This window comes from Camelus ferus, chromosome 27, assembly GCF_009834535.1.
Source record: "Camelus ferus isolate YT-003-E chromosome 27, BCGSAC_Cfer_1.0, whole genome shotgun sequence".
In the NCBI taxonomy this organism is placed as follows: Eukaryota; Metazoa; Chordata; class Mammalia; order Artiodactyla; family Camelidae; genus Camelus; species Camelus ferus.
This window is the reverse complement of record NC_045722.1, coordinates 20,315,534-20,343,256: the sequence shown is the minus strand read 5'-3', so window position 1 is coordinate 20,343,256 and position 27,723 is coordinate 20,315,534. Positions and strand designations below refer to the sequence as shown.

General features: G+C 42.9%; 1 protein-coding gene and 2 long non-coding RNA genes across 4 annotated transcripts in view; 2 read left to right on the top strand and 1 right to left on the bottom strand.

Annotated features, from left to right (window-relative positions):
• Positions 1–8,165, top strand: part of LOC116660164 — a 26,810-nt gene extending 18,645 nt beyond the window's left edge. Inside the window, exon 4 of the long non-coding RNA XR_004315518.1 lies at positions 7,626–8,165. This is a non-coding gene — a long non-coding RNA (uncharacterized LOC116660164). The remainder of the gene's footprint in view (positions 1–7,625) is intronic.
• Positions 1–27,723, top strand: part of IGF1R (insulin like growth factor 1 receptor) — a 280,892-nt gene that overhangs the window by 102,227 nt on the left and 150,942 nt on the right. The window lies entirely within an intron of this gene.
• LOC116660163 lies at positions 4,808–27,723 on the bottom strand. The gene is made up of 3 exons (XR_004315517.1): positions 27,196–27,723; positions 13,839–13,841; positions 4,808–4,818 (listed from the first exon to the last, which is right to left on the bottom strand). It is a non-coding gene; the product is annotated as an uncharacterized LOC116660163 (long non-coding RNA).

Below are 27,723 nucleotides of genomic sequence, written 5' to 3'. Positions count from 1 at the left end.
AATCATCAACCTTCATGAGTACCACTTACATAGAATACTGATCTAGTGTTTGCAGCTAAGGAATTACATACAGGGGAAGGCTGGGGACTTTCTGAATAAGGGAAACTAGATTTCATTACAAATACAGGCTTTCAGCACAGAGAAAAGGGGCACTTTATAAATATATAAAGAATTTTTGGAGGTAGTAGAATAGTAGCGAATTCTAGACCTGTTTAACCAATTTCTAGTGTTTTTTAAAATGACACTTTCTGAATGATGATTCCTTATATTGTCTTCGAATCCATAGCTCCACTGAGGTGCCTGTGTGTTTTCAGAGCCACTGAGAGTCTTTTAAGACTTCCTTTCTGATGTATGTGGTGGGACATCTGCTTTTTAAAAAATATTATTTTTTCTTATTGAGGTAAAATTTATGTAACATAAAATTAGCCACTGAAAAGTGAATGGGTCAGTGACATTTAGTACATCACAATGTTGTGCTGCCACTATCCCTGCTGAGTTCCAAAACATTTTCGTCACCCCAGAAGGAAGCCCTGTACCCGTTAAGCAGTAGCTTGCCATTCCCCTTCCCCCCAGCCCCTCATGACCACCCCTACAATGATCTATTCTGGACATCTCGTGTGAGTGGAATCATACAATATGTGACTTTTGTCTCTGTCTTGTCTTACTTCTGTTTTTAAGGTTCATCCATGTTGTAGCATCTATCAGTCCTTCATTCCTTTCTTAAACATTTTGATATCGTGATCTTAAGGCTCTTCATTGTAATCTCTTTTTTGGGGCTTGTATATTTTCAATTGAAGTGTAATTGACATTTAACATTAGTTTCAGGTGTATAGCATACAAATAATTTGATTATTTGTATCAATTATAAAATGATCACCATGGTAAGTCTGATTAACATCCATCACCATACATAGGTACAGATTTTCTTTTCTCATAATGAGAATTTTTAAGAGTTATTCTCTTAACCACTTTCAAATATGCAATATAGGATTATTAACTTTGATCACCATGCTGCACATTACTTTTTGTGGCTGAATAATGTTCCATTGTGTGGATATACCACACTTTGTTTTTCCAGAAGATTTGCTCTTTACTGCGTGAACCCAGACTTTGTTCTGGGATGGATACAAAGTTAGTGTGTTCTCTCTCTTTGTGAAATAGAACAATCATGCCAACATTTCTTACTTAGAGTTATGGTGAGACTGCATCTGAGCAATAGAAGTGAAAGGACTTTGAAGAGAAAATACTATACAGTTGCTAGGATAACTTGTATTTCTGTAGTTTAGGCTAATCTTAGAGTGGCCAGATTCTTTACAATACTTTAGCATTGCAGAAATCCCCTTCATAATTTGACAGCTCACTCCTCAACTAGCTCTTATGGGGAGTCAGCTGTGTACCAGGCACCGCCCTCAAGTACTGTCCTCAAGTTCATGGTCCAACAGGGAGAGGCAGGTAAATGTTGCCATGCCAGTGATGAGTGTCTGGTGGGGACGTACGGATGGCACACACAGGAGAGAGCTTCTAGTTCTTCACAGTGGCACTGATGGGGCGGGAGGACCGGGCGAGGGCAGGAGGAAGAAAGGTGTTAGGTGTTGGATCCAGGACCGGAAGCAGCACTTGGAGGCAAGAGCTAGTGACGGGACTGGGGCTGAACCGCAGGCCGGCGCAGAGCACTTCCAGGGCCTTGCAGGTCTCCTTCATTCTTCAGGCATTAGGGTATCTGGGAGGGTTTTCCATTGCACCAGAATTCCCCTCGTTCATCAATCCTAAGGTTTAAATAAATTCACTACTGATAAACCATCCATCACCCAAGTGGTGAATTGAGTCCCACAAGGCTTTCCAAATCCCTGGAAGTCCTTGTCCCCCAACCTGGCTTTGCTGAGAGCAAGCCCACACTTCAGCTCTCTTTCTTCTCATCCCTACCCCCACTTTTCCTCAATTTTCTGCTTAATGGATTTATATCTTAACAAAATAAGAATAAAGTAAGTATTCTGAAAATTCCAGTTTAATGAATGCGTAATAATAACTTATATCCATTGACAGAGAAAAATCTATCATTACATTTCATTCTTTAAGAGTCATTGTTAATATGTCTTTTCATATCTGTAGAAGTTGAGTAGTTGAGTTGGTGATTGAATAAGTCATTTCTTGATGATTTTACTCTGTGGGTCTTCAAGGACCAAGGTCTTTATTTCCCTTTTTAGCCTTCTTTTTAAAAATTTCACAATGTTAACCTCTGCCAAAGTCGGTGCAGTTACTGTGGGTGGTAGGAAGCAAGCCTATTGGATTTATTCTTGCAGGGTTTAGAAGAGGCACCATCTTAAAGTGTTCTGTCATGATCACCTTGTACCTCCAATTCTGTGCTGTCTGTTACTTTGTTCATCCAAGTTACTCAACAGGAGGTTGCTGAAGCAAGAGAGAAATTTATAATTCTGTTTTTAGAAAAACTCCATCTCATCTAGCCAGCCACTTTATTCCAGGGCTGCACGATGTAAGAGTGGGCTTCCCCGAGGTGTGCCCTTGAGCCCTGCCCTCCCAGTGATGCCCTCTGAGCTCTCGGAAACCCAGACAGGCATTTTGCATAGGTCACTGGGAATCATTCATTTTCCCATCTCTGTTTGTTCTGTGTTCTCCAGTTGTAATCATCAGTTGTAGATAGTTCATTTTTACATGCATGTGTTAGATTCTTAATGTGATCTTTTAATAAGTGCACTAAGGGAAGAATGATCTCAGTAGTCGTGTTTTTAATACTAGTTTAGAGGAAATATCTCTTCTGAGCATGGATTTTTCTGTTCCATCTTTCTTTTCCAGGTAAGCTTTGATTCTGTGCTGCGGTTTTGTTTGGAAGTGGCATGTTTGTCAAGGTTTTTGCCAGTAGGAAGTAAGGAAGGATGTGTCAGTACACGAGGCATCACTGTACTTACCTGCTTGGACGTGGCTTCTATTGTTTTCTGCCTCTTCATGAAATTTTGAAAAACTGAGAACAAAAGTGAGGTTCCTTTCCCCCTCTTTAAAGGCTGTTTTAAAATAAACAGGTAATGAAAAAGCCTTATGAACGTTTCAAATAACCCTGAAAATATTTTTTATTGTTGATAGCCAACAATTTGCAGGCGCAGCAGTCTTGTAGGTGGATTTTACCTTGGTGTGTGTTTAGAACTGATGGAATAGAACATGCTGAAGTATATGGCTCTTAGTTAAAATAGGTTGTAACAGGACAGTGAGCGTGAACAGAACTTTATACCTGTAACCATCGTGTTCCATCTGGGCGGCCAGCGTCCCGGCTGGCTGGGGTCTACATGTCCTGCTGGTGCTGTTAGGATGGGGAGGGGTGGGGAGCAATGTGGCTTATCTCCCAACTCAGATCCTTAGCATTGCTTGAATATTTGCGTGTTTGTGTAGGGGTGATGCTTTCCTGAGAATGCTGCTAAATAACCAGAATGCCCAGAGTGCCTCAGTCTGCAGCCTACAGCTAGGTAGGGTGTGCCTTCTAGCAAGGAGATAAAATTCAGGTTGATGGGGAGACAGACAGACTTAGCATTAGAAAACCGCACTGCTGGAGGGAGGAGGTGGTGAACCCTGGAAACCCACAGGTCCTCTTTTCATGCAGGCCACCCTTCAGTTCCTTGGATGAGCTCATTTTTTTCCGAAGAAACTGGACTGAGGTCTCTTGATATCTTGAGCTGTACTGAAATTTTTCCCCCATAACTTGATTTCAGTTGATATGCAATCTCTCCAAAGAAAAGATTCATCAGATGGACCTTTCTACGCCATGGCATCGAGCAAGAGGTGTCCAGTTTTAAAGTAAAAGTGTAGCATTCTGGCTGCTCAGAGTCTACATTTGTAACACACTTAGACAGTGTGAAATGTAAACCCATTTGATATTTGTTGCAAAAAAACCCCCAGTTTACCTCGCCTCTCATTTTAACTCTTTCTGATGCAGAATATATCAGAAGAATTCGCAAGAGTTTTAAGGGTGTGAATATTTTTGCTCGGTTTCATGAAACATTTTAAAACAGAAAGGTTTAATATTTTATTTGTAAGCAAACAGCACCCAAAAGTAACATTCCTCTGCTTTTGTGATATGCACCTTTTGTGGTTGATGTGCCCACAAAGGGTTATGCTTTGTGCTGTGTTATTTCAATCACTTACACCCTTTAAAACATTGCCAAACTCACCTAGTTTTGCTCCAACCAGTATAAGGCGTCAGAAAATGAAAGGAAGTTAACGCGTATTCTTACCTTTTCTGCTGACTTCTTCTGTTCTTTTTCTGTAAAAAATTCATAGGGCTCTCCTAGGCCTGCTCCCAGGAGGCTTCTAAACGCACAGTCTTGCAGCCATGCTCCACGCGTGCGGCGAAAGTAGGAAGACACTCCATCATGATCCCTTTTCTTTAAACTTGGTTAAAAAAAAAAAAAGTCCCATTATATCAGATGCTCTCAGATTCACAGTGTGTTGCACTACTAATAATTAAGACTGAATTGAAATGAGGAATTTTTTTTATTAATTGCTGATGTTTGTGAGAAAGGTTTCATTAGACCAGGATACCATGGGGGTTTTTGTTAGCCAGCACTGACTGTGGGTATTTTCTGTCTCATTTTGCTTGGAAATTTATGACTCTCTAACACCAAGGATGCCAGCAGCACGGCTTTTACACTCATTCACCATAGCTGTTGTTTTTTGTTTTTTTGTTTTTTAACAACACATCATGGCACATGCTCAAAGGTTTACTCCCAGGCACAGTTTCCCCTGAAGTGAGATTTGAGATTCTTTTCCCCTTTTGTTCTGGGTTAGATTGTCTTGGCCCTTCTGTGGTCTTCCCTGCCCTCAGTGGGTCTCTGGATATAAGTCTGGGCCATTAGGTGCCTCTCAAGTCCCTTCCCCTCCGAGCTGTCCCCGGCTCTGCAGGCCAGTGGGTATCTAATGGGGAGCTCCTCTCAGACGTGGAATTTGGAGTCTCCGCCCCGTCAGTGTTCTTCCAAGTTTGGAGGTGATGAGGAGTCACCGTCAGCTGACCAGACGTCCTTCTGCTGGAATCAGAAGTCAGGTTTGGCAGGCTGTGAAGAGGCTCTGTGACATTGGCGTGGCTGAGGTCAACACCCTGATCAGGCCTGATGGAAAGAAGAGTGCAGACGTACGACTGACTCCTGACTCTGTTGCTTTGGATGTTGCCAACAAAATTGGGATCGTGTAAACTGAGTCCAGCTGGCTAATTCTAAGTACAACATTTTTCACTCTTAAAAAAAAAGTTAGGTTTGGGCACAGATTTTTACCCTGAGGACCTCTGAACTGGGGAGTTGAGGGATAGATTTAGGGCATAGGAGTCCGTGAAACTGATAAATGTTGTGTCAGAGTTTGTCTGTGTGTGTTTTTCTGGGCAGGAGGGTCTCCTGCAGTCACCAAATTCTCAAAGAGATTTCTGACCCCTGAACCTTTAGGAATCACCTGTCTGTAAGATGGTCCCCACGGCAGTCCATTTAAATGTTTAAAGTTGGAGAATGGCTCCATCTGGCTTAATCCCAGGGGTGAAGTTTGGGTGGGGCTTGTTGATGGAAGTTGGGTCATCGCTGTGATGAAGTGAAACTCTCTACCTTAACGGGTCCTCAGACTGGGGGAGACTGGTTGTGACCCTGTTTCTGTTCACTCCGTCCATCCGCTTGTGCACCCTCCTGTCCAGGGCCCAGTGTGGAGATCAGGAGGGCCACCCTGCGGCTCCACTTTCCTAGCCTGTGCAGGGACAGGTGGTCCTCAGTTCTCTGGAGAACAAGGCTAAGTGGGATTTCTGGGTATCTTCCCTGCCCCTCTCTTCGCCTGTCCTCTTTCTCCCTTTTCGCATTGTCTCTTGTTATCTGGAGGCTCCCAGGTTCCTCCAAGTGGTGCAGACCCATGTGCAGGTGTGTGTGCTTACGTGTACATGTGTATTTGACAAGGACAAGGGACAAGGCCCAGGGTGGGCAGTTCTCTATGTGATGATGCCCAGAGCATGGTGAAGTGGCAAGTGAGGCAGTTGGTCTGGGCTGGAACACGCCTCAGAGCGAAGCTCTCTGGGAAGGTCTGCGTGCATCCTGGAAGGAATAGCTCTCAGATCAGGGCTGGAGCTGCCCCCTGAAGTTCACCTACAAATGAGCAAGGACTTACGCAAGAGGTAAGGTTGTTTCAGAAGAAATGTATTTAATGATAAGGGAGAGGGAGAAAATTAAGGGCAGGGTTAAGTTTGGATGGTTTGCTTGCTAGTTTAGTTTTTGGCAATTGTTATAAAGCCGAGGGTGTTCTTTGTTTACCAGCAGCGGTCTGATCAGGTTACGGATGTTCAGAGTGACTTTCCCTCCCTCCCTCTCTTCCTCCTTCCTTCTCCTGCTCTGCCGACAGTTTTTTGAGTAGGCAGGAAGGCTTTTAATTTTTCAACAGCAGGGGAATAGCTTAAATGCCCCCCCCCCCCAGTATCATATTCATAGCAGCTTAGGTGACGAAAGACCAGTTTGCACAGCTGAGTTCTAAAGTGAACACACTGCTTATGTTCGTTTTATACGCATGCACCGAGGGCTCCACTGCTGAGACCCCCAGACTGTGAATAAACTTAAATTTTAGTTGAACTAAAAGCATGCTTTTTTTTTCTTTAAGCTATAACCCCATGGCAACTGTGGAATAATTTAAAAATATCTGAACACATGAAACAGGTGTTTGATGATCAGTTTTCTGACTTAAAAATTTTGTGAAATAAATCTTATACCAATGTTATTAAAAATTAGCATTTTACATTTGTAAGTATTTCTTACAGTTGATTTAATAATACTTTCTAGCCCCTGGAAAGAAGAACTTTTTGAAATCGGCTGGTATTTTTGCTAGACTTTTTTTGTCTGAGTCCTGATGGAGTTGTATGGAATTAATATCAAACAGGCCATTGTGATCAGAAGAAAGGCTTGTGAAGAATTAGGATGGGGGAAGACTTCAAAAGGTCATTGTTGGTGGGTCAGGGGAGGGGGACCAAGGACCAGGAGTCATGATTTGTCATAACTTTCTGTGGCGAGTAAGTAACGCGACCTACCTGGTGCCTGTTGAGCTCAGGACCGTGTGAGCTGCGGAGTGCGTGATGTTGAAGGTCAGAGTCATTCTTCTTCTCCGGAAGGTAGAGCCATCACTGCTCCTTGATTCAAACTGCTCCTTCCATTCTAGATGTACAGATTTGTGTTCTAACCTCCAAATTAGAGAATCTTCCCTCACATTTGCATGCCTCTCTTTCTGAATAAATACTGCTCAGGATCCGTACCTCGGGTCAGGTACAGGTAGTGAAGTTGGAAAGTTGTCCCCAGCAGGGGAGCTTTTATCATCTTCTTCCCCAGCTGCGGTACCCAGATCTGTGTTGTTGTTGCCATACTGGGTCAGTAGTTCATGATCTAGAAGCTCTCAGCCCCACTCCTACCCCCAATCCTATGTTCCAGTCCAGAGAGTGTTCGGGGCTGGGTGAAACTTGAGACCCAGAGTGACTGCTGTCATTTTCTAAAAGATAAATATGGCTGCTATTGGCTTGGAAGTTCAACTGTATATAAATACACATAATTAGAGAAGATCAAGGCATCCGTGAACTCTAACTTGATCATAGGGGATGAATCAACTCCCTGAGAGAGGAGGGGAGACTTTATAATGCTAGATAACTTAATATTCTAATCAAGCAGTTCTTAAGAAGTATGTAAAATATTGACTCAAGGGTTCATGTGGAGAATTGCTTAAGCCGTAAGGTGCTGTAGGGGACATGGACTAGAAATCATTTCCTTTTGCTCATAGCACCCAGATTTTTCTTTGAGAACCCTATCTGTATTGTGTAGTAGCCGCACATTTTGGATGACATTAATCCTAAACTTGGCATAAGGGGATCTTAGCATTCTCTCTTCCCCAAAGGATAGGCTGACCCACAGGCCCACATTATGATCAGTGGGAGGAATTTTCTGGCCACCTTCAACAATCTAATTCAGGTTGATTTATTAGAACACACTCATGACTTAGGTTTGTTGGTTCTGGGAAGCAGAGTGGGAATAAGGTTACATATCTCCACAGTTGGTGCTGAAGCCATCTTGTGCTCATGAGAGAAGCCAACATGAAGATGAAGCCAGTGGGGTCACATGGGCGGAAAAGGGAGAATCGCTGAAACAGAGTAGAGCCCAGAGCAAACTGTTTCTGAAACCCACCCTATTTCTGTGTGTTTCAGTTTTGAGCAAATCCTCTTTACTTCTAATCAGTTTTAATCAATAATTTTTATTCCTTTGGAGCTGATTGTTGGTCAGCTGCCATAATTTGGAAATAGCTGAAGAACTAGGCTTTGTGTTAGATATAACACTGTGACAAAAAGAAGAGGCTCTTAAAACTGGGATGCCACAGGTTTTATGAGCCTTCCCTCTGTCCCTTCAGATCAGATTAAGTTTTTTCCCCTTCAGGTCTTGGGTGCTTAGGAATGTTGTGTATTAAGTCAGATTGGCCACAGCACCATCTTGGATCCCTCATGGTTCAAGCTGTAACATAGATTCATTGGTCCAAATTTGGGGCCAAGATACAAGGCAGAGATTGAAAACTGGAGAACATCTCGCACATTTTCCCATAAAGGATTGAAGGATTCATTTACCTATGAGTGTGTGAGAGCTGCGGGGTTTGTGTTTTCAGGCATGGGGAATACAGAGCTCGACTACAGAGTTTTAGTTTTTTAAATTGATCATTGCATTTTTAAGAAGAAATGTAGAATATTAGTCAGCCTTAAAAAGGAAGAGAATTCCAATACATACTACAATGTGGAGGGACCTTGAAGACATTGTGCTAAGTGAAGTAAGTCAGTCACAAAAGGAAAGTGTTTGACTCACTTGTATGAGGTTCCTAGAATAATCAAATTCACAGAGACTAGAAGTGTGAGTGCCAGGGCTGCTGGGGAGGGAGGAATGGGGCGTTAGTCTTTAACGGGGACAGAATTTCAGTTTTTCAGGGTAAAGAGAATTCTGGAAATGTGTGGTGATTGATGATGGTTGCTCAACAATATGAGTGTACATAATGGTATGAGCTGTACATTTAACACTGGTTAAAATGGTAACTTTGATGTTATAGATATTTGACCACAATTAAAATAACTTAATTACTTTTTTTTTTTTTTTTGGTAATGAGAAGACATGTGTTGAGCTGGTCTTTGGCTATTAGATCAGAGAACAGGAGGTGGGGGTCTCAGTGGCTCATCATAGCTCAGGGAACCTGGGGCCGAGCTCATGCACCTGCTGGGCGGTCCTGGGTATGAGTTCTGGCTCTGGTGGGGGCTGTGTGATGACTCACCTGCCTTAGCCCCAGGTTCCTTATAAGGAAAATAGGTGATACCTGAAGCATTTGCATCAAGCCTGGGGTGGTGCCAGGCCCCCAGGAACCCTCTGTGCAAGGTGACACCTGACATGTCCTAGGGCAGACTTCTGGTTTACTGTCCCCCCCCCCCATGTCACGTCCTCTCTACAGCCACGTGTCAGGTATCTCTTGTGTGCTGCCCTGTCTCTGTTTTATCAGTCATGGGTCAGCAGGAAGACCTGAATTTGCTTGCTCATTATAATCACCGGGGAGCTTCTTAAATCTAGAGCCAGGCTGCCCTCCCCTCCCCGGACCCACTGGATGACCATTTCTGGAGGTGGGACAGGGCATCGGAATTTCCTGCCCCCAGCCTTAATGAGGTATAATTAACAAATAAAATTTTATATCTTTAAAGTGTACAAGGTGATGATTTGGTGTTCCTATACATTGTGAAGTTAATGACCATATTCATCATCTCATGTGGTTACTTTTTTTTTTTTTTGGATGAGAAAGCTTAAGATCTACTCTCAACAAATTTCAGTGATACAGTACAGTAGAGTCACCATGTTATACATTAGATCCTCAAACTATTCATTTTATAACTGAAAGTTTAAACCCTTTTACCAGCCTGTCCTCATCTCCCCCACACCCCCAGCCCTTGACAACCATCATTCTGCTATCTGCTAGTTTCCTTAATTCAGCATTCTCCTTTAGATTCTACATGTAAGTGATACCATGCAGTATTTGCCTTTCTCTAAGCTTCATCTAGCTTGTTTTACTTGACCTAATGACCTCTAAGTGTATCCATGTTGTCATTAATGGCAGGATTTCCTTCTTTTTTATGGCTGAGAAATATTTCATTGTGTATATACACTCACCACACTTTCTTTATAGATGGACATTAGACTGTTTCCATATCTTGTCTACTGTGAATGACTGCTGCAGTGGACGTGAGAGTGCAGATACCTCTTTGAGATAATGATTTTGTTTCTTTGGGGTATATACCCAGACGTGGGATTGCTGGATTGTATGGTAGTTCTACTTTTAATGTTTTGAGGACTCTCCATACTGTTTTCCATGGTGGCAGCACCAGTTTCCCTCCAGACCCATGGTGCGTACAGATTCCCTTTCCTCCACATCCTCGCCAACATGTGCTGTCGCTTATCTTTCTGATGGTAGCCTTCCTAACAGGTATGAAGTGACGTCTCACTGTGGTTCTGATCGGCAGCTCCCTGATGGTCAGCCGTGTTGAGGACATCCCAGGTGAGCGCCGTGTGTGCGACCCTGGACAGTGTCCTTCTCCTCATGTCTCAGCTGGGTCTCCTGCCACTGCCACCACCACAGTCATGCCACCTTTGGACTGGCCCAAGGTCCTGCTTGTGGGAGAACCCCTAGGGAGGATTTACTGCCCACTCTGAGATGTAAGGGAGAGTGACCCCTGTGAGACCCAGCTGAAGTTGGGGCGGTCAGCAGGGAAAGGACTTTGCCCTGTGTTGTGGTTCTCAGACCAGAGTCCCCTGGGGGACTTGTGCAGACCCATGTGGCTGGGCCCCGCAATGGGGGTGTCTGACTGAGCAGGTCTCCTAATGACGTCTCCCGTGACCCTGCTGCTGCTGGTCCTGGATCGCACTTTGAGAACCGCTGGCCTGTTGAACAAATCTTTGCAAATTAAGGGAGGTGTGTCGTGGGAGGCAGAGTACTGAGGGTTGAAAGAGTATTTGCTTAAATACATTGCCCAGTATTTGCCAAGTACACAGCCTTCTTTCTGGCTTTAATCATACAGAGACTTTCTAAATCACACGTAATTGCACATCCTTTAAGCAGCTTTTGACTGACTTTGGTTTTCTCTTTGTGGTGATTTTCCTTAAACTCCTGAAGGGAGGGCGGGTGGGAGAAGAGAGATTGTATTTCTTTTCTTTTCTTTTTTTTTTAAAGACTTATTAGTTATTAGCAGAGTTGCCTTCCGAGTACTTGATTTCAGAAGCGTTACTTCTGGGAGCCTCTCCAGGCCCCCCGGGGCTGTACCTAGCTCAGGGGCACGTGAGGGCCACCCGGGCTGAGCCCCTCTCTCCTCTTGACTCACCTGAGGCCACATCAGTGAGCACAGGTGGGGGCTGTCTTGTCACATGAGTGTTTTCAAACTGGTTGTTTGGTTTGTGCCTGGATGTTATTCCACAGATAAGCCTGAAAGAGACCCACATCTTAAACGCCCGTGACCTTGAATGGTCTTTCCCGCGGGGCCGCTGGGTCTGTGCTCTTGTCACCTCAGGTATGTATCCAGCCTGCCGTTGTCCCAGCGCTGGACACAGGTGCTTAGGAAAATTCCTCACCGAAGGGCTTTCGGGGATTTGCAAGTTCTTGCTGTTTTTGTGACCTTGTGTGGTTTCTGTTTTCACAGAAGGCTTTGTTTCTGGGTTCTCCTTGCTGCACTCAGCCTTGCCCTGTAATCACCGGGCGCCAGGGAGGGCTGCGGTCTGCATCCCGGGGTCCAGTGGCCCCGCGTGTCGCCGCAGCGGCAGGGGGCCTGAGGGGCGGTGTTGCCAAGCGCAGTCACTTCCTCATCAGGGACTTCATTTGAATTTTGCACTTGCCCCAAATGGGGACGTTCCCTTGAGCTGATCGGTGCGGTTTGTTTGAAGTGGGCCATCCCTCAGTGCACGTGACTCTGCACTTGCGGAGAGGAGGTGCACGTGCTTTCCAGGTTTAAAGTTTAGAGGCTGTTAGCTCTAACCTTTCAAAGAGGGAGGAACTTTCTTGAATTCAAATTCAGGGTGTGGGAGTTTGGGGGAAGTGGTGAGGGGGCAGGGGTGGCTCTTGAGAAGTGAAGTACCCAGGTACTTGACCCAGGTCAAGGACCCAGCCTCATGGCCTACATCAAAGTCTTTAGTGTCCTATCCAAGGAAGGAATGGTGACCAAGGCGGGACATCAAGGGTGCAGATGGCTCCAGCATCTCAGGCTGCACACGTCAGTGATGAAGAGAGCAGCTCAGGGATGGTGCACATTGCAGGGGCCGCCCAGAGTCAGGGGGATGCCGCAGCGGGCAGGGGGACGAGACAGGTACATCCTGACAGCTAACAGGGAGAACAGCATTTTAGCCTGAAGAAGAGAGGACACAGATGCAAGATGGGGTCTGCAGACACTTACCCTGGACGTGGAGAGAAGCAGGTTGGAGCAGCTGCGTTGTTTTTCTGAAAAGTAGCGTATGTTCACTGTAGGGGTCCCACATGGAGATCGTTCCAGTAAGATCGAGATGAGCACTGACAGTGGGGAAACAGAGGAGAGGAGAAGAGAACTGGATGGTACAAAGGCCCATATGTGCTACTGTGGTTTGGATGGGGATGTTGTCATTTACTGAGCACCTACTACACACCAGGCAGAGTGTCCTGCAATGAGAATGCAGAACTCACTAAGACCAGCTCTGGATCAGTCTTTGGGGGAAAGGAGAACAGAAATGGGCAATTAACGAGTGATAAGTGCTGGAGAGACTGTGGAGAAAAGGGAACCCTCCTACACTGCTGGTGGGGATGTAGTTTGGTGCAGCCATTATGGAAAACAGTATGGAGATTCCTCAAAAAACTACAAAATAGACTTACCATATGATCCAGCAATCCCACTCCTGGGCATATATCCAGAGGGAATTCTAATGTGAAGAGATACATGCACCCAATGTTCATGGCAGCATTATTTACAACATCCAAGACATGGAAGCAACCTAAATGTCCATCAACAGATGACTGGATAAAGAAGTTGTGGTGTGTGTGTGTGTGTGTGTGTGTGTGTGTGTATGAATACTACTCAGCCATAAAAAAGAATAAAATAATGCCACTTGCAGCAACATAGATGGATCTAGATATCATCATTGTAAGTGAAGGAAGCCAGAAAGAGAAAGAAAAGCACCATATATCACTCATATGTGGAATCTAAAAAAAAAAAAGAGAGAGAGAATAAAAGGACAGTAGGAGCTCATCTACAAAACAGAAACAGACTCACAGACATAGTAAACAATCTTATGGTTACAGGGAAAAGAGGATGGGAAGGGATAAATTTGGAAGTTTGAGATTTGCAAATGTTAGCCACTATATATAAAAACAGATTTAAAAAAAGTTTCTTCTGTATAGTACAGGAAACTATGTTCAATATCTTGTAATAGCCCTTAATGAAAAAGAATATGAAAATGAATATATGTATGTATATGCATAAATGGGACATTGTGCTGGACACCAGAAATTGACACATTGTAACTGACTGTACTTCAATTTAAAAAAATAAGAAATGGGCAATTATACCCCTGTTCTAAGAACACAAGAAGGAATCAGGGAGCAGCACCACCAGCTCTGCCTGCAGGCTGCTGAAGGCTTCACGGAAGAGGGGCGTCTGCCTGAGGGCCTCTGTTACCTTCCTGAGGCTTGACATCTGGTTATCTTAACTGCAGTGGGGAACAGAGACGCTGTGAGGCCTGTTCAATCTACCTGTATGGACTCCAGTTTTATTATTTGAATAATTGAGTGTCTGACTCCTTTGGCTCCTTTCTCACGATCTTTGATGCTAAGGTATCCTTTTCCCCTTTTCCCCTATTGGAAGTCATCTGGTTCCATCCCTCCACTTCACAGGTGAGAAAACTGAGACCCAGACAGGGACCGTGATTTAGAGTTTGTCCAACAGCACAGAAGCCCAGAGGGCACAGGGGCTCAGCCTCTGACTCTCAGGTCCGCGGACTCCTTGGCAGGAGGAAGGATGCCTTTCAGGGGAACGGAGGAGGGAACGGGAATGGCCCCGGGTTGACTGTCCAGGTGACTCTGAGCAGGTCCCCTCCCCTCACCCTGTCGTTCCCTTTGGTGAAGTAGGCAGTGAGGCTGCTCCCTTCTGACTGACAGTGTTCCCTTCACTGTCCTTCACTGAGCCACCTTCCCAGGGGCTGAGCCACAGCCTGGTAGTGGCGGTGCAGTGGGAGCCCCGGGAGCCACGTGTCGGATCTCTGGCGGTGACCTTTGCTGTGTGATTTCCGGTGACTGATCGCTGCAGTGTCTCTGGAAGTCAGCGTGTGGGTAGTTCTCTGCCTTTTGAAAACAATGGAAAAACCCATCACCAGCCCCCAAACCAGCTGTCTTCCTGCTGATGAGCAGACAGCAAACCATGAAGAGCAGAAGAGTAGTTTCTTGCAAGTGCTCTGGGAGTGCATAATACCTTTCAAATAAGATTAAAAATTATGTATTACTCTTACATACTGGCATCACTGTCAGATAATTGAGCATGAGCGCGTTCAGCACTGTGTGCTAGGTACGAGGCAGTAACATCAATTCAGTGTTCAGTACATCCACTTTGTTCAAGAACAATGTATTCAAGGTCAGTGTATTTTGGCTGTAATACAGGGTTCTGGAAATTCCCAAGAGAATAAGTTTTTTGTCTGTTATGTAATCCGGCATAAGTGAATGCAGGACCTCATGTTTAGTAATGACTTTAAAAATGCAATTGATTCCAAAATTTAGCTTTTTAAGATTTTTGACTGTTCAAAAAAATTCTCTTAAGGTTTAAGCTAGACTTTTGTTTATTTTTATTTCATTTATTCAAGAAATAGTTACGGGGCACTGCTCTGTGCTGGGTACCATCCCAAGCAGTTTATAAGTATCGGTTTATTTAATCTAAACCTCATTAAGTAAGAACTGCTGTGCCCACTTTATAGATAAAGAAACTGAGCCGCAGAGAGGTTGGAGTAAGTTGCTGGGGTGACACGGCCAGTTTGAGGTTTTGACCACCTTTTGAGTTTCAGATAGCCACTGTGAAATCTTACTATCTTGAGCTGCACATTTCAGAATCTTTTCTGATGCAGAATTACCATTAAACAATAAATGCCGTCTCTTTGTCTGGAGTCAGACTTGGTGGTAACATAGTATCACATGACTTGGGCTTGTCCCTGAAGGAAGACAACACCCACATGCCCAGGAGCTGAGGCAGAGCTGCAGGACCTCTGGGACCACAGCCCTCCGGTAGCTCTGCCAGTCTTGGGATGTCCCGGTGGAGCAGAGGTTAAGATGGCCAGAGGAACTCCAAGCAAAGAAAGGTCAGAGATGAGTTAATTAGCAGTGCAGTTTTCCTGAGTTCTCTGTTCTTTTGTGATCATTAAAAGACAGAGTTCTCTGGCTTGGAAATGTTCAGCTGTTGTAGTGACCTGCATGCGGCTTTCTGGGACCATCATCTAGACAGCCTGCACCAGAGGGCAGCCTCCAGACAGCTGGTGTGGTGGGGTCTACTCAAAGTACACACCTCATGCACTTGAACGCCACCTATTAAGTTAGTGGCCAAGAATGGAGCCAGGTGGACGTTTTTCTCTATGTAATAACAACAGGCATTCATATTTATTGAATATATCTCTCTGTGTGTCAGACACTAAGTGCTTTGCAATGTATTATCTGATTTAATAATTCTCGGTATTGTAAATTAATTCAGTGAGACTGTTAAGGTTAGTGTGTAGCCTGCTTAATAGAACTTTTAAATACCTTGAAGAGTTTTATAAGTTTTCATTTATTTATAGGTGAAATTAAGATGCTAATTACAAATCATCCCTCACTGTTCACTCAAGCAGGTGGGCCCCTGAAGGATCCCCTTAAGGTTTAGATGGATAACTTAATTGAATTGCTTACTATACCTGAAATTAAGAACACTGTATTGCTTTTTAATGATATAATCCAGTTAACAAGGAATAACTCTAATTAAAGACCTGTGCAGGACATATTTATGAAATATCTACCTAATCTTGCTGAGCAATATGGAAAAGAAGATTTAAATAAAGTGAAAATTCATTTCTCCTACGTGGGAAGCCAGAATATTAACCTTGGTCACTCCTTCCCAAATTGATTTATAATTTAAAAACAACTTCACAGCTTCTGTACTTTGTTTGGAGCTTGATAAAACGATTCTAAAATTTATCTTGGATCTTCAGTCAGTGAGACAGATTTAATATTTTTTTTTTTTTTGGAATAGAAGAGAAGTGAATTGGGATTGGGGTGTGGAAGGGACTTGTCTGATCACTTTTGCTAGAATGTGTTTCCTCGATACTACTAATGTTATACATCAGATTGTATTTAAATCCATTAGAGATTTTACCTTTTACGGGGAACTACCACATAACTGGGAAGGGCTCTGCTTATCATTTGTGGGACTTGGTTTCTCAGTTTTCAGCTTAGATTTATGTAGCTGAACTTTTTGTAAAGTAGTACTTGGCTTTATTTGTACTGTTTATCAAATGCCTTTTTTGAATAGAAATAGTGAGTTATCACATTTAATCTGTCATGGTAAATTTAATAGTGTAAACAAGATTATAAGGCAAATACGTAAACTTCTTGGAGCTTTGCGTACCTTGCAGATTTTGTAACTCTTGTTTGCATATGCACATCACATGCTCCTTATAGCTGGATAAATGCCCTGCGCTATCATCGTGCCAGGTGCTGAGGCCATACTGAGTCCGTTTCCTGTCTTTGTATACTTGATGGATAATACAGACAACACTGGGGTATTGCAAAGGCAAGGGGATCAAGTTCAGTGTTTCTCAAACTCTGAAATCCACTAAGCATCTTTTCATGCCCTGGCCAAGGAAAAGGCTGATTATCTTATCCCCTTCCTGTTTATGTTTTAAACAGCATTTCTCAAATCTGTGTGAGTAACTTTCCTGTTAATATGTAGGGTTCCTTGAAAGACTTGAGTTTGTGAGTCTCTGTTCTAGTCCCTTTTAAGAAGGAACAATTCAGTGACAGATTTGGATAAAAACCTGAATCTATGCATTTTGGGATAACATGAAAAAAAGTAACTTTTTTTTTAACCTCGTTGAATTTCATGGAAAACATACCTTGTATTAATCATGATGGATTGATAGAAAGCTAAATTTGTGTTCTGATTGACTTTTTTTTTACAATGAGGATACATTTAAAAATATTGATAGCATGAGGCCATTCTTCTTTCATGCAAACAGTCATCAACCCCCCTTCTGAATCTTCATTACAAACAACTTTCTCATTTATTTACGTTATATATGGACATATTCTGATACAGTTTTGAAGACTGAAATGGGATCATTCTTTTGCATTGCTCTGCACCTTTTTTCAGCTTAATAATTTACCTTGATTATCGTTCGCTGGCAGTACATGTGGATCCACCCTGTTATTTTTAACCATTGCATAATGCCAGAATGATGGGCACAATTTCTTTAATCGCTCCAAATTAGGCATTTAGGTTGTTTCCAATTTTTTAGTATTACAAATAACCCTGCAATAAACATGTCTTGGATATGCATTCTTTTGGTTTAAAATAGTCTTGTTCCTTCAGAAAGTTGCTCAATAATTGGCTTAGAAATTCTTTTGTGCTAATTATTGTGATTGCTTATTTTTGAATTCTTCCTTTGGTTTATTGTTGTCATGGTATATAATCCGAAACTATTATAACTGAAATAGTCCTTCTGTTAAGAATGCAGTTTAGCTTAAAGATGAGATTTCTAAACAGAGACTTAAAAATTAACCTCTTTGGAGCTGTGACTTCCTGATGAAGTGGTAGTGCACGGGTGGGATATGTTCTACATCTGGACAGCCTGCATCGGGGAATGATGTGATTTGCAAGAAGCCATTTGTCTGCCTAGGCTTCTGGAGGATGGCAAGCTAACACATGTGTTGTTAAAAGACATTTTTCCATTAAATTTTTAAAAAATTTTTGAGAAAATTGTAGATTCACATATGGTTATAATAAATAATACAGAGAGATCCTGTGCACTGGTTCCCCCTCCACTAATATTTTGTAAAACAATTTTACAGTATCACAACTGACATACTGACATTACTATTAATATAGTCAAGGTACAGAACATTTTCATCACAAGGGTGCCTCCTGTTGCCACACCCACTTCCCTCTACCTCTACAGACTTCTTATTCCCTGGTTCCAGTTGATCTGTTCTTCATCCCTAAAATGTCATGTTAAGAATGTTCTTTACATGGAATAATACACTATGTAATGTTTTGGGGTTAGTTTTTTCCTCGGCATAATTCTCTATAGATTCATCCAGGTTGTTGTGTGTCCTATTTTATTGCTGACCAGTATTCCAGAGATGTACCACTGTTTATCTGCCCCTTGAAAAACACCTGGATTGTTACCAGTTTTTGGAGATATGTGTATATGTATATATGCTCTGAACATTCACAGTACAGGTTTTTGTGTGAATGTACATTTTATTTTTCTCAGTTAAATGCCCAGGAGTGTAATTGCTATGTTGTATAGGAGATGCACGTTTAGTTGTTTAGAAATAGCCAGGCAGTTTTCCAGAATGGCTGTGCCATTCCACACAACCGCCAGCACTGTGTGAATGACCCAGCTTCTCCACATCCTTGCCAGTATTTGGTGGTGTCACTATTTTTTATTTTAGCCTATTCTGATAGATATAGAACGATATCTCATTGTGGCTTTAATTTGCATTTTCCTAATGGCTAATGATAGTGAAGTACCTTTTCATTTGTTTATTTGCAATCTGTATATCCTTTTGAGTGAAACATCTGTTCCTGTTTTTTTGCTGAGCTTCTAATTGGATTGTTTTTAATGTTGAGTTTTCAGTTCTTTCTGTATTCCAGAGACTGGTCCTTTGCTGGATTATGGTTTGTAAATATTTTCTCCCAATCTGTAGCTTGTCTGTTCATTTACTTTAACTGGGTCTTTGCTGAGTAAAAGTTTTAAATTTTGCTGAAGTCTAATTTATCAGTGTTTTTTTTTTTCATGGTTTGTGCTTTTGGTATCTAGTTTAAGAACTCTGCCTCGTGCTAGGCTCCAGAACATTCTCTTCTCTTTTTTTCTTTAAAGATTTATATAGTCTTACATTTTACATAGTCCATGGCCCATTTTGAGTTAATTTTTGTACAAGATATGAGACTTAGGTTGAGGTTCCCCCTTGCCTCCAAGGATATCTACTTCAGCCTTATTTGTAGAAAAAGCTATCACTGCTTGCTTTTGCTCCTGAGTCAAAAATCAGTCATTTGTATTTGTGTGGGTCTATTTCTGGGTTCCCTATTCTGTTCCATTGATCTGTGTGTCTGTTTCTCTCCCAGTATCACACAGTTTTGATTAGTGTCGCTCTATAGTAAATTTTGAAAACAGGTCAGCTGATTCCTCCCACTTCATTCTTCTTTTTCAAAATTGTTTTAGTTATTCCAGTCCTTTGCCTTTTGATACAAATTTTGGAATAAACATGCCTACATTTAAAAACATGCCTACATCTTGCTGGCATTTTGCTAGGACTCAATAAACCTGTATATCAATTTGGGAGAGAATTGATATCTGTGTGATGTTGAGTCTCTCATTCCTTGAGCACAATGTGTCTCCCCATATATTTTAGTTTCTCTTTGATTTCTTCCATAGGCATTTTGTAGTTTTCAACATGTTAAGTCCTGTATATGTTTGTTAGAGTTGTACCTAAGTATTTAACTTTTTTTTTTCCATTCCTAGTATGTCAAGATATAATTTTCTGAACTTACTTGTTAGTTTTAGGAGGTTTTTTGGTTTGCTTGTTTGTTTTAGAATTTCTTGGAATTTTCTGCTGACAGTTAAGTCATTTGCAAATAGGGACAGTTTTCTTGCTTTCTTTCCAGTTTATATGCCTTTTTATTTCCTTTTCTTGTCTTATTGCAGTGCCTGAATAAGGATAGTGAGAGACCTCCTTGCCTTATTTATGATCTTAGAAGAGTTTCTATTTTTTTTAACTTAAGCTATAATAAAATCTTTTCTTAAAGATAGAGTGGAATATTTATCTATTTCAAAATATTTTCCTGTACTAGGTAGTACTAACAACTGTCTTGTCACCACGTCGTGGCATTTCAATTTAGTCTAGAGGAGTTAGTTGATGTTCAACATATGGAAAGTCCTATAATTTTTTATTAGAAGCCACCTGATAAAATTTTGTGAAGGCTACTGATGCTGTTTCTCAGAAAAAGCACTTTTGTCACATTTGAATTTATAAATGTTTCTATTTCTATGAAATGCCTTCCTTTTTTCCCACCAGAGATTAGAATTTATTTGTGTTCTGTGTGCATGCACAGTTTCTGATTGGTCTGTCACATAATAATATTTGTAATTATTTGTATAATATTACATTTATAATATAATTATTTATATAAATATTTATAATATAATAATAGTGTTGATTAGTAATAATAATGTGGCATTTAAGTCCAAGTTTTTTTTGTACTTTATTTTGGGGAGAAGGAGTTTTATTCATTTGTTTTAATGCATGCTCTACCACAGCTCTACCCTCCCCTCAAGTCCAGTTTTTAAGTACAAGTTTTTTTCCACCTTGGGATGAGTTGATATATGAGCAGAGAGCTGGCATTCTTCTCCTTGTGGGAGTAAACAGAGGAGGCCTAGAGCAATCTGTTTCCATTTGGAAATACAAAATATCTGAGAATCTGGTTTTCTATTGTTGTTGTTGTTTTGCTTTCACTGCTAGAGAGAATAGTGTCAGGATGAGGACCAACCTAGGTGGTCAGAGTTGGCCAAAACCCAAATTATCCTGCTGAGCCCCTTAGACCAGGCGAACCCTCACTTGACCACATATCCTAATTCAGGTTCTAGTTTATGGACATCCCGCACCTTAGTTATTATAATTCTAATCACTTATCACTTAAAAGTGCGTATTTATAGCATGCCTGTTTTTTTTTCTTTTTTGACAACTTAAACTGAAAAGAATATGAACACACATACATTGTGTGTGTGTGTGTGTGTGTGTGTGTGTGTGTGTATTTAAAAGGGGGCAAATAGTTAAACATGGGAAAGAGTTACTCATTCCTGGTAGTTTGTAATTTTATGGTTACAATTTTAGAATCCAGTTGTGCAACTGAAATTTGTCTCGATTGGCTAGTGTCGCATAGTAATTAACCTCAACCCATCAGCATGACATCTTGTTACAAGCAATTGAATCCAATTTTATCATATATAGGGTGTTTTTAGAAGCAATACAGTGTAGATCTTGTTTGTACCAAGAATTGAATGTACCCAGTCGGGTACTTGTAGATTCTTTTTGAGGTGTTGACTTTCTTCATCCTTCTTTCTCTCAGATGTTACAACTCCCTGTTTCACTGTAGCATATGGAAATGGTGTGTCTGCACTGAATTGGGGAACATCAAGTTCACATCACTCTTCACTGATTTCAGTGCTCGGTAATCCAGAGTTAAAAACGATGTTCTTATGAAGAAGGGGTATCAAAATTCACATTTCAATACTACTTATAGGAGGGGCTGTTAATATGTCCTAAGGGCATGTGCTTTGAGATCCCTCAGATTTCATGATTTCTAGGTTTTTTTTTTTCCTCCCCCTTCCAGTTTTATTGAGATATAATGGCATACAGCACTGTATGAGTTTAAGATGTACAGCATAGTGATTTGACTTACATACATCATGAAATGATTACCACAATAAGTTTTGTGAACATCCATCATCTCATACAAAATGAAAGAAGAAAGACAGAAAAATCTTTTCCTTGTGATGAGAACTCTTAGGATCTACCCTTAAGAATTTTCATACTTAACATGTAACGGTGTTAGTTCTATTAATCATGGTGTACATCACATCCCTAGTGTTTATCTTATAACTGGAAGTTTGTACCTTTTCACCACCTTCATCCACTTCCACCTCCCCCCAACTCCCGCCTCTGGGAACCACAAATCTCATCTCTTTCTATGAGTTCTTTTGTTTGTTTTTGACATATAATTGACCTACAACACTATGTTAGTTCCTGGTGCACAATGTAGTGATTTAATATTTCCATACATTACAGAATGATCACCAAGATAAGTCTAGTCACATCTGTCACCATACAAAGATATTTCATTATTATTGACTGTATTCCCCACACTGTGCATTCATCCTACTGACTCATTTATTTTGGAATTGCAAGTTTGTACCTCTTAATCTCCCTCACCTGTTTCACTCATCCTCCCACCCCCTTCTCTCTGGCAACCACCTGTTCTCAGTATCTGTGACTCTTTCTGTTTTGTTATGTCTGTTCATTTGTTTTATTTTTTAGATTCCACATGTTGGTGAAGTCACACAGGATTTATCTTTCTTTGTCTCTCTTGTTTCACGTAGCATAATACCTTTTGGGTCCATCCATGTTGCAAATGGGAAGATTTCATTCTTTCCTTATGGCTGAGTAATATTCCATTGTGTGTGTGTGTGTGTGTGTGTGTGTGTGTATGCATGTATATATATCACATCTTTATCCATTCATCTGTCACTGGGCACTTAGATTGCTTCCATATTCTGGCTATTGTGAATAATGCTGCAATGAACATAGTGGTGCATGTATCTTTTCAAAGTAGTGTTTTTGTTTTCTTTGGGAAAAGGAGTGGAATTGCTGGATCATATGGTAAGTCTATTTTTAATTTTTTGAGGAACTTCCATACCATTTTCCATAGCGGCTGCACCAATTTACATTCCCACCAACAGTGCTCAAGGATTCCCTTTTCTCCACATTCTCACCAATGCTTGTTATTCCTTGTCTTTTTGATAATAACCATTCTGACAGGTGCGAGGTGGTGTATCTTATGGGTTTTATAGAACTTGATTGGAGTCCTCATCAGTACATTGGAAATAAATATGCCTTTAGAGGTATTTTGAAGACTGAATTAGATGAGTGGGTAAAGCAGACTCACTTGCTATTTTTGTACTATTAATGTTAATGCTCAGTAACCTGTGTGGTTTTCCCTTGGAGCTCCTCTGGCACGATCCCCTCTCCCAGCAGTGAGGGAAAGAGAGGCAGGGGTTCTGACCATGTGAGATGCCCAGTAGTGGATCTATATTGTAAATCTGGAACGTGGGTGTCTTTTGGATCTCCTTAAACAGAGCACCCTCCCTGACCACCAGCTGGGGCACAGCCCACTAGCTGGGTGGATGTGCTGAAAGCAGGGGTTGGTGATGGCTGTCTAATCCAAGTATGGACAGTTTCTCCGTGCCCAGCCTTCTAGCTGCTGCCCAACTGCCCTGTAGACCCCGCAGACCTCTTTCACCCTTCCCTCTCCGTGCGTGGCCCATGGCTTCCCCAGAAATCCCATGTGCTCGTAGGCTTTGGCAAGTCCAGCTTCCTTAACCTCAGGTGTCTGGAGCACGTTGCAGAGGTCTAGTGTCGAGTGCTAGCTTTCCCAGCGTGGGACCTCAGGACAGGTCTTGTTTGTTCCTGCCATCAGGGCTGGCACCTGTGTAAGGCCAGGAGCCCTGAAACGAGGTGAGGGAAACTTGAAGGTGTAACATGGTTTTCTTGGCTCATCTAACCGAGACTCAGAATAATCATCATTGTTGCAGATGGTCCTCACTCTGTGGTCTAATTGTTAACCAGGGACTTAAAACAGCAACAGCAACAGCAGCAATGGCTAACCTCTTGACCTTTGTGAACAGATCACGCCCTGGAAAGAAAGCTGCTCCCTGCAAGAAAGGGCCCAGGTCTCAGTGTGTGGGGACCTCCGTGTTGACCCTTACAAGTGACAGTCAAGCCCCCGCCCCTTTTTACCCCTGTTGGGGCAAAGGTCCTGGTTTGTGTGTGTATTTTTCACTCGTGGGGTTTGTTTGGAATGGTTGGAATGGTTTGGGGAAGGACACTGTTCTCCGGCCAGCCAGACACAAGATGACCAAGCAGGCGGCCTGCCAGCTGGGCATTTCGGGCGCTGCCTCTGAGACGTGTCCCCTCTCCCCATGCGGTGCCCTCCTAACCTCTTCCTTGGTGGTGGAGCGCTGATCTTGACATGGCCATTCCTTACCTCTCTCACCCACTTGAGGATTGCTCAGAGCCTGAGTTCAGGATGGAAATGGCACTATTTCTGGTTGTTGATGACATTCCCAAAGCCCTCAATGCAGCTTAAATACCCACAGAAGTGCCCTGGAGCCGTCAGCACCAGTGAGTGGCCGGTCATGAGACCTGGTGGAGGGAGTCAGGTTGAGCGCCCCATCCTGGCTCCTGCAAAGTAGTCACAGCCCAGCGGGGGGACTCCAGCTTGCTGCCTGTTTTCTGTCCCTCCCTGAATCGATCTGGCCTGCAGAGCAGAAGAAAGTCACCATCTGTGCCACTCCTTGCCAACCTGAGCTTTCTGCCCTCGGAGCTGGGGCGGAGAGTGCCCCACAGCCCTCCCGAATGAAACACCTTCAGACAAACCCAAACACTGTCACTCAAAACACTCAGCTCAGAATTGTGACCCTGATAGGTTGACTAAATCCTGGAGAAGGTGTCGGGATGTGAGCACTTGGAAATGGTTCAGGAGAGGCTGCCTTTCATCATCCAAGTTAAACATTACATTACACAGCCCTCTCCCCTCACCTTCACTGGAACCCCAACCCATAGAAAATGGGCACAGAGTGTACTATTGATCCTGAAAAAGATGACCCCCCTCACCCACACCCCAGGTGCATTTCTAAGACGGGTTCCTCACTGGAAACGCTCTGCAGAAACATCTAGTATCCTCATCTCGGAAGGAGAGGATTGGCGTACTCAGATGGTAGTTTCTGGAAGGGTTATGAGTCTGCATCTTGAGTGGATAAAAGTACAATTATTTTGTACATGTGCCTGGAGGCCATCTGTGGCATGAGAACCTTTACTTTGAAGAGGGCAAAGGAGGCAGAAGGGAAATGGGAACGATTCTCGAGGCTGCCTCTTGGTGAGGGACAGTGGCTTCTTGGTTTGCATCCCGGGCTCTGGAACCTCGGCTCACATTCCAGCGGTGGGGAGGGATTTTTTTTTTTTCTTTTGTGGTGTTTTCAGTTTTGGTGGCTGGAGTAGTGGTTGCTGTACGTCGGTGACCATGCACAGTGCCCACGCTGGATTGAGGGGCTTTGTGCAGGAGCAGATGTTTGATACAATCTCCAAATGGACAGATTTTTAAGCTGAAATTGTCGGGTTCTGTACCACTTCCAGAGTTAGAAAGCATCCTGCATGGAGGCTGTGGTTGCCCTCATCCCAGCGTTCAGGGGAGCATCGTGGACACGGAGGATGTTAGAGTAGGAGGTACAGGGATCTCCCTGCTGGGGAGGGTGGAGACCAGCTCTGAGTCATGAGCTGGGACCAGTGGAAGGTTGGAGAAAAAGCTGTCCTGCCATCTTCTACATCATAAACTCTCCTCCTGTCTTCTGAGCCCTGTCAGTTGTCCAGGGTGCTTTTTACTCAGAGGTACCAGTGTCTGTTTACCTACAATGTGCATCTGTTCCATTAAAGGATTTTTTAAGTATTTATCTAATGCAAGTCTCCCTCGGTCAGGGCATTTTTTCCCTGATTGCATGTAAATAATGATGTCAACCTTGCAGTTTGTGTAATTTTTCAAACTGTCTGTTTACTGTTCCGCCTTGATCAGTGCTCCCTGAGGATGCTTGGTCGTGCTGAGCCCGGACAGCTCCAGGAGGGCAGGGGGGGCTGTGCTGTGCCTCCGCCTCCGGCAGGTGACTTTGCTCAGCATGGACACCGTGCAGAAACAGCCGGGGTCATCCTTATGCAAAACACATTTTCCCTCCCCTTTTTCTTTCCCCTCTTCAACTGATATCTTTCTGGTTTTTAGCAAAGCAGAGATAGCTTCACGTATTCCTTCTGGTTTCTGAACAGTTTCTTCTAGCATCAATTTCAATTGATTAAAGTGATTAAAGGATTTTTGTGCTCGGTAGTCAGTTAAATATTATTTTCTCTTTTGGAAACTCATTTTACAATGGCTTTTACTTTTTCTTTTCTTTTTTTTTTTTAAGTGTCTGAAGGTAGACTGCTCATAACAGGATAGAACATGTGGGCTCGCGGCTTACTTTTCTCAGTTTACTTTCCTGTTCATTTACCTTTCTGTAAAATGGAAAGACAAACAATAAAACCCATAAACCCAGCACAGATCACGATTGCCAACTTTTTTCTTTGTGTGTAATATTTTCTTTGTGTAGTTATATTATTTCTAGGTTGTGCCTTCTTTATTTATCTTTGAAAGAAAAAAAACTCTTACACTGTTTACAAGGACTCGTTGTTCTAGGCTGTACAGTTGCGTCTATGACGCTTTTTTTCCATTTGGAATCACGGGAGTGATAAAGTTGATGTCAGCTGGCTAGCCTGTTTTTTTTTTTTTTTTAAGGCAAAAATCCATAATCTTACTTTATACCATAATCATTTTCATTATGTGTATGTGGTCAGAAAATCAAATGTCACAGCTCCAGCCTCTGTGGTTGAGGTCTCCTGTTCGCCCTTCCTCTGCCCACCACCCCCTTGCTCCTGACTGCTGGTCCTCTCCTTGGAGGAGACGGTCGTCTTTCATTTGAAAATTGAAAATTCCATACCTTACAAAGAAGATGATGTGCCATTTCTTAATTGTAATTGTGTGCAACCATGAGTTTTGAAGTGGACCTTGATAATTATGCCATCGAACCTTTTCTTTGGGGAAAGGGCTTTGCACATTGGATGGTCTTGCAGTTTAATAATGAAAGAAAAAAAAACAGGCTGTACAGGGACACGTTTGTATTAAATCCTGTGACCAGGAGCTGTAATGTAACCCAGGGGCTCTTTGGTGGCCTCGTGAGGGTCCTCCTGCTTTGATGAAGGGGTTTCTAGGAGGAAGCACTGTTGGAGGAAGATGGTCAGAGGGGGTCGCTCCTGGGGATCAGAGAAAAAGGCAGGTCCACACACTGAAAAGAGCCCTGATTTGCTGCTCCATCTGCCAATGCTTAGTATCTGTGACCTAGCCGGAGGCAATGCATATTAACTGTTGAGTGTCTATGGCTTGTGTTCTGGGACTTTGCCCCTCAAGGACACTCTGAGAAGGAGCAGGTGGCTCTGTTCCTCTTGGGCCTGGGAAGTGGCCAGGCAGGTGACTGGAGGAAGAAAGTGTTGGAAGCACAGGAGGGGTTGTGCTTGGTCATGTCAGTGCACCAGGCGGCCCCGCGCACCCGGAGGGGCGTTGTGTGCCCTGGTGCTGTGGGTCTGAATGTGGTGGGGAAGCCGGGTACAAAGTGAAGGGGGAATCTGGGTGACCTGTGTTGCCTAGAAAGGTCATCACTTTTCCTGTTTAAAAGGAGCATCCGACCCATCAGGGACCATTTCTCCCCCATTTTTCCAGGTGGCCAGTCTGTTGATGGGGCTATGACAGACCTGCACAAAAATGTCATAACTTCCAGATGGACGCACATCTGGGGAAGCTTATCTCAAACACGATTTGCACCTTGCAGAGGTGCTGCGGTGCAGTGGGTGGAACAGGGAGCCTTGTCCAGGGACCTGGAGCCCCCGGGCCTTGCATTGTTTATCCACTCAGCAAAGCCTCTGGCCTCGCTGGTCTTTTCCCACTGCAGGACCTGTCCGTCTTTACACTCTGATGGGAAAACAGAGAAGGGGCTGTCCAGAGTCTTCCCCTCACAGGGTAAGAAGAAAACAACATTTAACAACATGGAAACCAAGTATGAA